This window comes from Anser brachyrhynchus (assembly GCF_964034855.1).
Source record: "Anser brachyrhynchus genome assembly, chromosome: 14".
Lineage (NCBI taxonomy): Eukaryota > Metazoa > Chordata > Aves > Anseriformes > Anatidae > Anser > Anser brachyrhynchus.
In genome coordinates, this window is record NC_137709.1 from 7,657,490 (window position 1) to 7,670,642 (window position 13,153).

Sequence of the window (13,153 nt, forward strand, 5' to 3'; positions counted from 1 at the left end):
CCACTGAGAGCCTCTGCAAGGTGGTAGCACGGCGTATAAGGGACCCAGAGGAATTCTGAAACAACCCTTTTAAAAAACAACAGCATAAAATAAATTAGGAAAAGGAAGCGGTTTCAGGGAAGGCTCAATGCTCATACCAGCAACCACAGCAGGGACAAGTTAACTGCTTTCAGGATAGATTTTGCCCCACCTGAAGTTGATGGGGGAGCTCTCTTCAGGTGGCAGTGTTTGCTGCTGTCTGCCCCCTACCCCTCCTGCTCCATGCTCCTTGTTTCGTCTTCAGAACTAGAGCATTATGACTGCATGTTGTAAAGTTCCTGGTAACCTGTTGCTAGCTGTGTTTGTGATCAGAAGCTGCAGCTCCTCAGTGTGTGTGTCTGCTCTGGAGGTAACGTAGCAAACGGCAGGAGCACATCATATGGAGGCCAGAGAGGTTTTGTGGCCACCCCATGTCATCCTGGGGTCAGGTAAGGGAGGAAGATAATGAAATGATTCAGCCTTAAACAGAACTAAAGCCCCAGTGATTTTAATATGGAACCTGAAACCCAGCAGTCAGACCTGGCCGAGGGTCATCTGTCCCCTTCCTTCTCCTCTCTTCTTTCAGTGGGTGTGCCTCCAGAGAAGCTCAGATCCTGCTGGCTGCACTGGTTACTACACAAGTAACTGCTTTTATGAGCTAGCCTTGCATCTAGCAGGAGCTTGTACCAGAGGTGGCATGAAGGGGATAGGAGGTGCTGCCACTTAAACACTAAATTTCTGTCCCAACTAATTTATTCTAATATGTTTGTAAAGAGTCTTGTGAGTGTCTGGGCACTCCCTGGGCAGAGTAATAATCGCACCTTTGCTTTTCTGCTTTATATTTATAATCCAGAGCAGCCAGCCCTTGAGTAAGCATAAACTGCACTTCCATCATATTTCCATTTGGGTTATGAATATTTCACACACCTGCAGTCTCAAAAGCACCTAATTGCAAAACCACACTCAGACAGGGACTGAATAAACACTGTTGCTGATTCTTAATGAGCCATTAATCAGATGTTTAACTACAGGTAATTCCCCTGAGTCCTGGTGTCCCAAGAAAAATCTGTATTCCCCCTAAGACATAGAGAAACAGATGACTTATGAACAGGAAATTGCTAGCTGCAGACTGAATTTACGTTGGCTTCCCATGGCAGCTCCTAATGGTGAAAGGTAACATTTCTGAGTTTTATATGGGAGCCTAAGTCTCACTGGTATGAGGTGTGGGCACCAAAGGGGTATGAGGCCTTTGTAGGGGCTGAAGAGTTTTGTTTCAGTTGCTGAGGAGTACATTTTGGCAAGAGCTGGGGAGATGCTCTGGTTGACTCCTTTCTGTTGGCATTACTTGCTCTTCATGCAGGGGAGTAAGAGTCTGATACTTAACACAGTATAAAGGCTTCCCCTGGAAATCAGTATCTAAGGAGGCTGTGTATTCCATCTGCATTTTAACAAGAGATGGGTAATCTTATGGCTGCTGTTATTTGTAGCTTTGCACGGTAAATTGAGAGTAATAAAATCCCCTACTTCAGAGCATAGAACAAACTTGGGGTGGGGGATAGGAAGGCAATTCCTTCCACCAGCAGTATTGTACTGCTGCTTAGGTCAAGCTGGACTGAAATGGACATTTCTTTCATGAGAAAAATAACAATTTCAAAATTTGGTTTAATTCCAAATAAGCCCAGAGTTATATTTTGAGCGTGAGATGGTGTGCAGGAAGTTCTTTGTTCAGGAGCACTGCAGTGTTCCACTAGAGTACATCAATATTTTTGAGTTTAAAGAGAGAAGAAAAAAAAAAAAGGGAAAAGAAAGGTTTTCCTAATTTCTAAACTTGTGTCAAGATGTGGCTGATTTCATTCCCAATTTCACTGGCACTAAAATGTCATGTTGCGCTAAGATGGCTAGGTGAGTTACTGATGCTCGTGACAGATCTGCTGTAAACAGCATTTCGTAAAGGACACAGTGGTTTTAAGAGCTTATCCTGTTCTCTTTGTAAAGTAGTCACACATTTTTGTATTATCCAGCCACAGAATGTAGTCGGTTTTCCTCGGAAGAGCATGCACATAGTGATGAGGCCAACCTACACATGCTAGATATTAGAAGAGCTCCAGGTTATTAAGTATGGAGAAAAAAGGGTTTTAGACGATCTCTCCATCTGTTTCTCCCTCCTGTGCCAGAGACACAGTGTAGCAGACCGTATCTTTACAGACATTTTCCAGGTGGAAAATGTGCATACAAGAAGCGTGTGCATTAGCTCCTGTATCTCTTTCCCAAAGTGCAAATCCTTCCATCACAGCTGAAGGAGCCGTATCCCAACAGCAGACATCCATAAAGCTGACAGTTGGAGCCTCATTCATGCTTTTGCTCCCTAGATGTTATTTCCTCATTGGATGCTCAGTTTAGCAAAGTAGTTCTATAATAGCTTATTAATTAAACACTCATTGACACTCCATGACTGTCTCTTTTGCAGTGGAGTGTACAAGGGACTGCTTGAGGGGAGAATGAAATTGCTTGTGGTTGCCTTCTTGCAGAGGGACTCTGTGCAGCTGCGTTCTGCCTGCATTGGGCTCTTCCTCAAAGATGTGTGTAGAGACTGGACTGGAGGAGGCAGTAGAAAGATTTTGGGCAGCTGGGCACGGCCCGAACTTGTGCCAAAGCACAAGGAATAGGAAAGGAATAGATGGAGACGATACACAGGTCTGGCTGCAAGTGAAGTCTGCTCAGCAGCCACCAGCAGAGCCGCTCTGGCAAGCAGGTCCCATCACTGTTTGTGCTAAGGAATGGCATTGTGATACAAATAAGTGAAGCTCATTGACAGGAAAGGTGTTATCCTTCATCCCCGTGCATAGGAAGGGTGGCTGGCTGTCAGCAGGCTCTGAACACATTGCTGCTCCACGGCTGGGGTTGCTGCAGCACAGTCAGAGGCTGGAAGGCATGGGCACAACAACCCACACTCACAGGTGCAATTACCATCTAAAACTGATATTTTAGTCCTGATTTTCAGAGTATCTCCAAAGCTAAGTGTCTATCATCACTGAAGCTTTTTGCCTGCATGCTTTTCCTGAACATCTGTTTAGTTTTTCCCCCCAAATGCAGATTTTTGCCCTGTACTGTATTTGTATGAGCAGACCAGACAGATGGGCATTCAGCTGCTTTGTGCACATAAGTACAACCATTTTGCATATAAGAAAGAAAAAAAGACCCCATCACTGAGGAAAACTTCAGCTTTTGTATTAAAAAGTAAAGAAGAAATAAAGAACGTGGATGCAGTGATAGACACCTAATCTCTGAGATTTTGGCCCTTTACCATAAGACTGATGAGGAACAGTTTTCAGTTTTGATGTTCTGTTGGACTCGTCAGAGGTTTTCCTGTCTTTACAAGGAGGGAAGTCTGGCTCAGCAGGCAGCAAAGTAAAGCAGCAGAGTAAGTCCGATTATGAGTTTCTTACAGTACAGCCATTTGAGATTTCATTGGTCATATGTCATCTTTTCCCTCAAAGGTTTCTGTGCTACCCTTGTTCTTGATCCTTTTTGGGTCCAGCTCCTGTCACGTTCATTTGCCTTAGTTTCAAGGATGTTCAGAGACATGCAGGGATCACTCAGATATCTGAGGAATACTGGGGAAGATGACTAGATGACAGGGTAGCCTGCTGTGCACACACAGCTGGGTGAAGCAGGGCAAAAGTTCAGGCTAGATTTACCCTGGGGATTTAAGTACTGGAATTTAATTTTGAGCTAATTTTGAAATAGTGAAACTTGATTTTCTATACTCCTGATTCTGCCTAAGTGAACAAGAGAATCAGATTCCTCTAGAACCGTCACAGTGAAATCCCAAGTACTTAAGCAGAGTTGGAGTGTGACCGAGGGCTGTGGCTGCCTGGGTAAATAAGCTCCAGCAATTCTCAGGTGCCCATGGAGGTGAACTCTGAGCCCTGTTTCCACCGGCACGGAAAAGAACAGCATCAAGGCCTTTGTGTTCAGTAATTTTGTCACAGTAATGTATTCAGCTCTCAATCACCTAAGCATCAAAGCAATTAAGCACAGGTTTTCTGCAGAGCATCTTAATTATGCAGTCTTCCTTGCGAATGACATGATCAAGCTCACATGGTAACGCAGAGCACGAGGCACGGGTGCCTGTCCCCTGCTCAGCTGCTGTCCCTTGCACCAGAGCTGTCACTCCTCACAGAGACAGGGGTTGGTGCTTGGGGATGTGGAGCCTCACCTCGTTTCCCATTCAGTGTCTTTGATCCCATTATTAGTACTGCTTGACCTTGAAACACCCTTTATTTTTTGTTTTTAAGTAGATTAAGAAGACGGCTTCTTGGAGGGCTTAAAAGACTCTATGCTAAAGATGATTTCTGCAACCTGATATGGATTACCATAGTTACTCTGTGTGAACATGGCAGCTTTCCAACTCCTCTGCCAGGAATGATCTAAAAGCTTTTCTTTTATTGTGTCTTGAGGTGAGAGCCTGGCTTTAAAAAGCTTTCAGAATTCTAATCTGTTCCTCCAGTTTGCTGGCACTGGGAGCCCAGTGCTGCTCCAGCTCATGTCCAGTATCGCTGATAACCTGCAAACGACGCGTTGGGGATCTCTGATTGTGCATGTCCAATCACTTAGTTAATTGAGCACACAGAGAGCCCAGCTCATGGATCCCAATTCTCTTCTTCTCTGATCTCTTATTCTGCCGGCCTCTTCCCAGGCACATTGTATGGGGCTCGTGATGCTCTCCCTTCTGCGTGGGATGTGCGCGGGTGCTGGGCCAGGTCTGTAGTTAGCGAGAGCAGCAGAATGTAAAGGGCAGTCTCTGGAGTCTTGTTATCTTCTTATGCACAGTAATAGCACAGTCTGCATGCCATTCATGATTTTTATTTAATAGAGTTTCCTGGTGTGTATTTTAGGATTCATTTAAAAATACATCAGTGATGAGCAGGGTAGGAAGAAGAAGCTGAGCCAAAAATTCTCTCTAAAAACAGACCGATAACTATCTTCTCCTGCCTGTAGCTGACATTTAGGAGTATTCTTATATCACTGAAAGTGATTTTTAAAAATCACTTTAAAAAAAAAAAAAAAGGAGACTCAGGGAGAGACTTTTGGGTGGATTACATGATGCCAACATGAGTTGGGTGAAAGTGGTTGGTGAGTCCTGAGTTAATGTTGAATTAATGTTGGTTAGTGATTAGAGTGAAACTGGAAATGGCAGACTCTGTGTGGAATACCTCAGCATAGCTTATGGCACATTATTTATGATGAAAAATCCAGGTCTTAAGTCCTGCAAATTTCTTCCTTGGGATTTTATCTGGGGCTTTGCAGCACAGCTTGTCCCCATGGCACCCCTCAGACCACACCTGGGACCGGGAGCCTTTCTTCCATTTTATGTCTCTATTTGGCAGGTCCAAGATCTGCCAGGACAGATCCTCTCAGTCTCAAATCAATTCTTTAACTAGGAGGCTATTCTTTATCCTGCTGTACTGTCTGGAAGTGATAAATTATTGCTCTAGATAACAAATACTTTCTTCTTCTTCCCCACTGCTTACCCCTTGTTCATAGTACTGTCCTTCCTAGCTTCAACCCTTAACAGCTGGGTTAAAGGCTGAGCAAAAACCCAGGTAATGGTGAAATGTCAGTACAATTATATAGTCTAAAATGTCCAGAATGCTGATACAGACATACTGCATGTCCATTTATCTCACTCCTGAAACCAGTAGAAGTGCTCAGCGCCTGCATGGGGTCCCAGCAGCTCCTTCACTGGAAGTATTCTGCTGTGATCTTTGGTGGTGGGGCAGGGATTTGGCTGAGTGGCCGTACGAGCTAACTGCTGCTGTCGAGGTTTTCACTGCAGGGAGCCCCACAGCTGGTTCAGCTGTTTATGATCAGGTCCACCAAGCCCAGCACAGAAGGCATTTGAAATGCCATGAATATTTAAAACAAACAAAAATCAAGCCCTCAAGCATTTTCTTTTCCAAATCACGAGAGCCGTGACCAAATGCAGACATAGGTAGGTTACTTAATTAAAATTAAGCCTTCTTTTCCATTTCCCTTCTTTTCTTTTTCCAGCAGTACCCCTTCTAATGCCCATGGCAAGATTCATCAGCTAGAGGCTGTTTTTTTTATGAGATTTGACAAAGATCATTCAGGAGTCAATATTTTGCCAGCAGCTAAGTGATGAGTCTAGTGGCTTGCATATAATTTACTTATTTTCTTTCATTTTTTTCCCCTCTCCTCTTTTCATTGGGGTTTTGAGTTACTGACAGCAGAGCAAATGAGGTATGCTCATGAAGTATGAAGGCTTCACGTTTGTGCCATGCTTTGCTCCCGCCTCAGCTTCATTTTGCATGATTTCTGAATAACAGCAGGAGCACTAAGAAGCCATTGTGTCTTTATGTGCAAAACATACAGCTCTCTGCTGAATTCCTGGAGGTTTCGTTATTATTTAATGAGGTAAGCAACAGCAGTTCTGGCAGGGCAAAATGAACTTGTTTAAAGGAGTAAGGTGGGGACTACGCAAAGGGTTCCCAGATACCTTTAGGCTCCTTCAAATAACTTGGTCTGAACAAAAAGAGGTGGGTTTTTGATACAAAGAAATGTGTGTCTTTGTGTTCAAACTTTATAGAAATCCTCTGGGCAGCTGGATCTCTTCCAGAATGTGTCCATCCTTCTGCCCATAAGATCGTGGCCATGGCTTTGTACTAATGTAATTAAAGAGCAGACTTATCTGGGGCCCTAAACCACAAGACTGTGTGCAGCAGTGGCTGCGTGCTGCCAGGTGCATGCAGGAATGCCACAGGTCATGTATTATCTCTTTTGATTAAGTCATTTCTCAGCTTTTTGCAAGGAAAACCATAAAGAAGAATTGTTTGTTTGTCTGTTTTCCTTGGAAGTGTTGGTGAGGTGCTGTCAGCAGGGTGGCTGTGAAGGGTACTGGGAGGAATGGGACACGGTACCCCTGCCTTAGCCAGCTGGTCCCATCAGAGACCAGTTTTTCTGTGGCAGCTCCCAAAAGGCAGCAAATCCAGCCCCATCCCCCTGGAGGTAAAGGCTGCCTCAGGAGTGAGATAATGCTCAGCCGGTCATATGAAAAGTGTCCGTATTAATTTCAGAGAGAAGGCTGTTTTGAAGAAGTATTTCCTGAGAGCCAAGCAGGCTGGTTAGTTTGTAATCACTTGGGTTTAAATAATTCAAAAGCTGATGCAAAACTGAATTACTAAATAGTCTAAATGGCATGGCTTTATGGCAAACTTTATCAAAGAAACCTAATTCTGCTCTCTGATTATGTTACATGTCTGCTTGACAAAACCGATTGTATAAATTTAGTGCATTTACACTTTTGTAAGGTGTTTGACTTGGTACTGAATAACGTGCTGATTAAACATTAGCACTATTCAATAATGCTGGAACATACATTAAGTGGATTAAGAGGTGTCTGATGGAGCTCAACAAGCAGCTCCCAATGGAGAACTGGCACTGAACAGACCTGGGGTTTCTGGGGCACGTGAAATCTAAGTCAGAGCATCAAAGCCCTCCCGTGTTTGTATCAGTGGTCAGCAGTAAGACACAAGATGAAAACATTTTACACAACACAGAGATCAAGAAAGAGGGATGCTGAGAAGAAGTAGGGGGAGTGACACTGAGGAACCTGAATCTTTTGACAAAGATGATGAGAAATCCCTCCAGCTAGGTGTTGGTCTGTCCCCGGGCACAGCCCTGCACACGGGAGCACAGGTAGCAGTCATGGGAAGAAGGGTGCTCCAAAATGCCTCCATGCAACCAAAGAACCTCTGTGATGGTCTGGCAAAAGGAGTTTATGCGGCCTTTAAATGTATAAAAGGAAAAGAGGTAATTCTAGTTCTATGTGCAGCATTATTAAAACCAGGTCTGAACTAGCAAAGGACTGTATTGAAAATTTGAAAGGATATGGAAAAGCTGGAGAATATGTAGGAAAAAATGGTTTCAATTATTTGAGGGTCAGAGGAAATATCTGACAATATTTTATTATTATCAATTATCTGAAAGGTTTGTTTGACCAAAGGTGTGTTTGTTTGACCAAAAAAAGTCTGAGGTGATTTTTTTTGTGTGCATGAGTCTGTTTCTGGGAAGAAAATACTACATCCTAAAAGTCTCTCTGATTTATCAGACAAAATTGGAAGAGCCAATGTTTAAAAACTGAACAGGATATAAATAATGAGTTGTGTGTTTTGTTTTTTTGTTTGTTTTTAACTGGAAGTTAACTTGGTTGTTAGAGCAAATTCTCAAGAGGAAAAAGAGGATTCTCTGCTTTTTGATGGCTTCAGAGTGAGATTTGCTGCTTTTCTCCCCTGTTGGCTATCTTGGGCCTTATAATTGTGTTCGATTAGAGATAGCTAGGTAAAATGTAAGCATTTGCTATAAGGTCAAATGTAGATCTAAGGAGTCTTCCTGGCCTTCGATGTGATGAAGCTATAACTGCATAAGTTGATCCTAAACGTGATGTCACCTGTTTTCAGAAGGAGTAAACCTTACCAGCGTTATTAGCTCCCTTGCGTGCGACAGTTGTTGCTCATACATTTTTAATGTTTTAATCTGGAAAACTCATTGACATTTTGTTTGGAAACACATGGTGCCGCTCAGCAGTGGAATACATTTCTTCCCAACGCTGCGCCATCTGGGGTGCGGGGGGACCGGGACTGCCTGGGGGCCCTTCTCCATCCAGCTGCAGAGTTTGAGGGGCCTGAGCTGTTCCACAGCCACCAGTGTGCTTTGTGCTGAATTAATATCGAGGCCACCCTAGCTGGTGCTGGGCTGGGCTTTGTGGTGTGTTCTGGATGCCCTCCCGGCTCTTCCACTGAGCTGGAGCTCAGCTCTCTGCTCAGGATATCAGCAGCGACAGGCAGAGGTATGATAGAAGGAAGTGATTTATGAAGAAAACCTCATTCCAGCATCAGACTTTAAAGATTTAGAGGCAAAAGGAACAACTACAGTTATGAAAAATGTCAAGAACTGTTTCCCATTAGGGAGCAGTCAATGAATTTGCTGCAGCTTGGCCAAGCTGTGCCTGCCGCCTTACGCAGGCTTTCCTAGGGCTCTAGTTTTGATATCAGAGCAGTCACCACCTCCTGATGGGTCTGTGCACAGGAATGAATGTCTCTCTGCCCTTCAGCTGTTAGCCGCCCTGAACATAACTTATCTTTGTTAAGAATTGCCCCATTTGGATACAAATCTTGCACTGCTCTTGCTCCCAAAGGCTGCCCAGCGCATTGCCGGGCAGGGGATGCCATCTTCTCATGGTTAAAGCTCCCCCCAGGTGAAGCTTGGGCTGATATTGCCTCAGCCGTGGGCTCAGTGCAGGGTATTCGTTGTGGATTTTCCCTCACATTGTTACCATAATGACTTACCCATTTCTAGCAACTAAACCTCAAAGGCACCCGAATGCCGGAGCTGGCAGTGACCTTACAGACCTCGGTTACTACAATTACGGGCAGCAGCCACAACGCGCTCCGAGGCCATTGTGTCTAAGTGGAAAGGAGAGAGTGGTGCAGGGGAGCCTTTAAATTCCAAAGCGAAACTATAATTAGCTGTAATCGCACCCAGAGTAACTTCACTGCTATAATTCTCAGCAGGAAAACAATTACATTGCAGCAGTATAACCAGACAGACACGCTGTAAATACAAAACATCCTTTGGAAATATATGCTCCATATTCTAAATACATTTAGAATTAAGGCAAACAATTCTTTTGTAATTGGGATTCAAGGCAGACGTGCTGATTTTTTTTTTTTTCATCTTCTGCTTCTACTTCTTTTTTATTTCATAGACATACAGATCTTCAGCGTAACTTAATATGTTAATGGCACATATAGGCTGTTGTTGGAGGGGTGGCAGGGAGAGCTGACCCTTGCACTCAGTTTGTCACTCTCCCCTTTGCAGCTGGTTGCTTCTGAGATGCAAGGGGACATTTTTTGGGGGGGGTTGCAGGTACCAGAAAGGATGCAGGGCTCCTGAAGCACAAAGCCAGAGCCGCTTGTGCCTGAGGGATGCGGCGGCTCTGAGGAGCTGGAAGGCAGCAGTTGATTCAATACCCTCGGTGCAATCCAGTCACTAGAGGGGAATAGAGCACTGCAGAGTGAAGCTGCCAGTGCTGCGGGGTCTGCCTGCCCCGAGTCCTGCTGCTCTGCTGGATCCAGCAGGAGGGAAAGGGCCCATGATTTCCTTGAATATCTTTATCTGGGGGAGAAGGCTCAGGGCTGATGTTGGTCGTCATTCTCAGTGGTCAGATGTTGATTTGCAAAGTTGTTTTTTTTTTTTTCTTTCTTTTTTTTTTTTTTTTTTTTTTTTAATTTCTGGGTTTGAAATATATTTCTAAAATCTTGCTCAAAGAGCCTTGGACATACGTAAAGGCAGTTTTTAGGAGCTTCATTCAGGTTTTGAAGGGTTTTATACAGCGCACAACTGAAGCTGCTGAAGGAGGGAAAATCTGGCCATTTGTTGCTGCCTAACCCGGCTCCTCTTGGAGAAGGGGAACCAGACAGGCTGGGAGAGTTTCTTCATTTGTACCATACTTCTCCCAGTTCAACAGGAGAAGAAGATAAAGAGGGACACAAAAACTAAAGTAAAACAAAATAAAAAGCAAGGCTCTAAAGAAATGTATTTGAAAATCTGCAGAGCTCTCTAGGAACAGACGTATCTTCTCTATATATTTTAAAAAATCATCCTGGTGCAACACATTCAATACAATGGTTTTATAAGCCTCCAGGAAGCTTTTCATTATCCACTGAATACTTCAGGTGCTTTACTGTAAGGGCAACATACGGGTTTGCATGGTTATATCCGCCAATCTAAAGGGTACAGTTTCATGTGTTGCAATGCCTATCACACGTTCTGCCCATGACAGTTAAGGTTATTGCCAGATGTTTTTAGTATCTCCTGTAAATTTTCATCCTATTCCACAGTAGGACAGTAGGGTGAGCTAGGGTTAGGAATGGTGAGTACTAGTGTCCATCATGAGTAGAAATACACATTATTGTCCAAGTCAGAAGATTGGTACAATGCCTTTATTTCAAAGACAGAAAGAACCAAAATTTCACATTTTGGAAAAAATAAAGAGAGTGACAGAAAAGAAGGAAAAGAGAGATCTTCCAGAGATCACAAAGCCAGACCTAGCAGCTCTTTATTGCAGCTCCGAAAAGTTTTGAAGTGCAGCCTATAACAATAAAATACACGGCTTGAGGGGAGAGCTAAATCAGGCTCCCAGCGCAGACCAAAGCCTTGCTCTCTCCATGTTTGTTGCCTCAAGTAATGGCTGGGAAGCAAACAAAGGGGAGCACGGCTGGTGTTTCACAGCCACTGTACAACCCCAAAGCCACTTCTACCTCGTATGAGGCACGAGGAACATGTGGCAGGTCTCTTCTCCATGCTGGCAGGTTATAGACCTGTTTCCCCTGGACATGCCTGTTTTCCATGCTTGCTCTATCTTACCCTGTGTGGGAGTAGGGAAGGCAGGACCAGGATGGGGCTTTAGATTTATAATCATTGAATTTCCACTCATGCTTTCTGAGAAAACACTGGTTTGCGTGTATCAGAGCTGGAGCTTGCAAGAACACAGTCACGGTGAGGGTGAATACATGTGTGAAAGTGCAGATGTATGCATGCACATGGGTATACATGCCACAAACACAAGCAAACATGCTTCTGCTACAGCTCACAGCTTCTTGGAGCTTCTGATCTGAAGAGAACAAGAATTTTACTTTGAATTTGTAATCAGAAGTCTGTCTTTGCACTTATTTGCTGTGCTTAGAATCCAGGAAGGCACAAACAACACAGGCTAGGGAGGAAAATAAGCAATTGTCTTTGTGGTTTGCCTATATATATAGCATTAGTTTCACACACAGAGTGACTCACTAGCAGCAGGTGTCCCGCTGTTATGCTGGGCAGATTAGTAATGCTAGCGAGGGGGCTGCTGGCCGTATATGGCGTCCCCACGGGGAGCTAAAAATAGTTGGTGGACTCCCAGCGAAGTAAAAGTATTTGTGGGCTTTGAACGGAGTCTGCTTCTGAAGGTAAGAATCAGAGCTGATCTTTTTAATCTGCCATTTCCTTTTTTTTTTTTCCCTCCCTTTCTTTTTTCTGCGTGGAGCTTGCCTTGGCAGTCGATCTGCAAATACTGTCTGGCAGAAAGCTGGGAGATCCGAATTATAAGCAGTTATTTTTGTGGAAACAGGGAGGGGAATGACCGAAGGAAATCGGTGTAGCAGAGGGCATTCAGACAACAGAGGAAAGCGTCTCAGTTAGAAATAGTTGTGTTTTCTCTCTTTTTTTTTTTTTCCCATCTCAGCTGTTAGAAAATACGAGCAGCACATGAGCAGTCCCAGCATGTGACTCTGCTCTGAGTAGCAGGCGAGCAATTGCTTGTAGTTACACCCACCGTGATACAAGGCCAGTGAGCAAAGTTTTCGGCAGAGTTACTGAAACAGCAGAACAAGAAAAGAGAAGAGCTGTGTGCGTTTCTGAGATACGTGCAGATCGGTGTGCTACCTGTGCTCCGCGGAAGCGTGGCTGAGGCTTTTCAGCCTTGCTGCTGAGTGCCTGTGTATCTGTATATTCAGACATATTCATAGGCAGGCTACTGCCTGAAAGAAAAATGTTGTTGAAGGGGAAAACTGGGGAGGGTAATAACTATGTATGTGTGTATGTACCTGCATGCATCCAGATGTGCATGGATGCAGGGATGAGGTGAGCTGCTGGCCCGCAGGAAGGCCCCACGGTCACTGTGTTGTTACCCCCCTCTGGCTTTGCACAGAGCAGAGATGGAGACGTAGGGGCTGAGCCTCATCCCTGGAAAAGGAGATACAAGGGGTGCCCGTCACACCAGAATAACCTTACAGGCCACAATGGATTCTCCCTGATTTTTCAAGTGGCATCCCTGATATTGATAACAAGTGGCTCCTGCGGTCTGGAAGCCCAGTAACAACCCGACAGACCCGTGCTGGGAGTCCCTGAGTGTCACACGCCTGCCTGAGCACACCCGGGCACCCTCACGGAAAGCTGCCGTCTCCTCTTTGCCAGCTCCCCTGACTCCAGCCCCCCGGGATAACATTTTTCCGTGCGTGCCTCCTCCCCTGCCCTCCCTTAGCACTGGTTTTGGCAAATGAGCTCCAGAGAGACG

At 44.6% G+C, this 13,153-nt stretch overlaps 1 protein-coding gene across 2 annotated transcripts in view; it reads left to right on the forward strand.

The window, feature by feature from the left end:
• The window catches only part of SGCD (sarcoglycan delta), a 526,403-nt gene that overhangs the window by 169,343 nt on the left and 343,907 nt on the right, over window positions 1-13,153 (forward strand). The window contains exon 1 of one of the 2 annotated variants that reach the window (XM_080554843.1): window positions 11,983-12,047. The exons of the other annotated variant lie outside the window; for it this stretch is intronic. The gene's annotated coding sequence lies outside the window, so the exon portion shown is untranslated. Of the gene's footprint in view, window positions 1-11,982; window positions 12,048-13,153 lie in introns of those variants that run through there. 2 annotated transcript variants of the gene reach the window in all.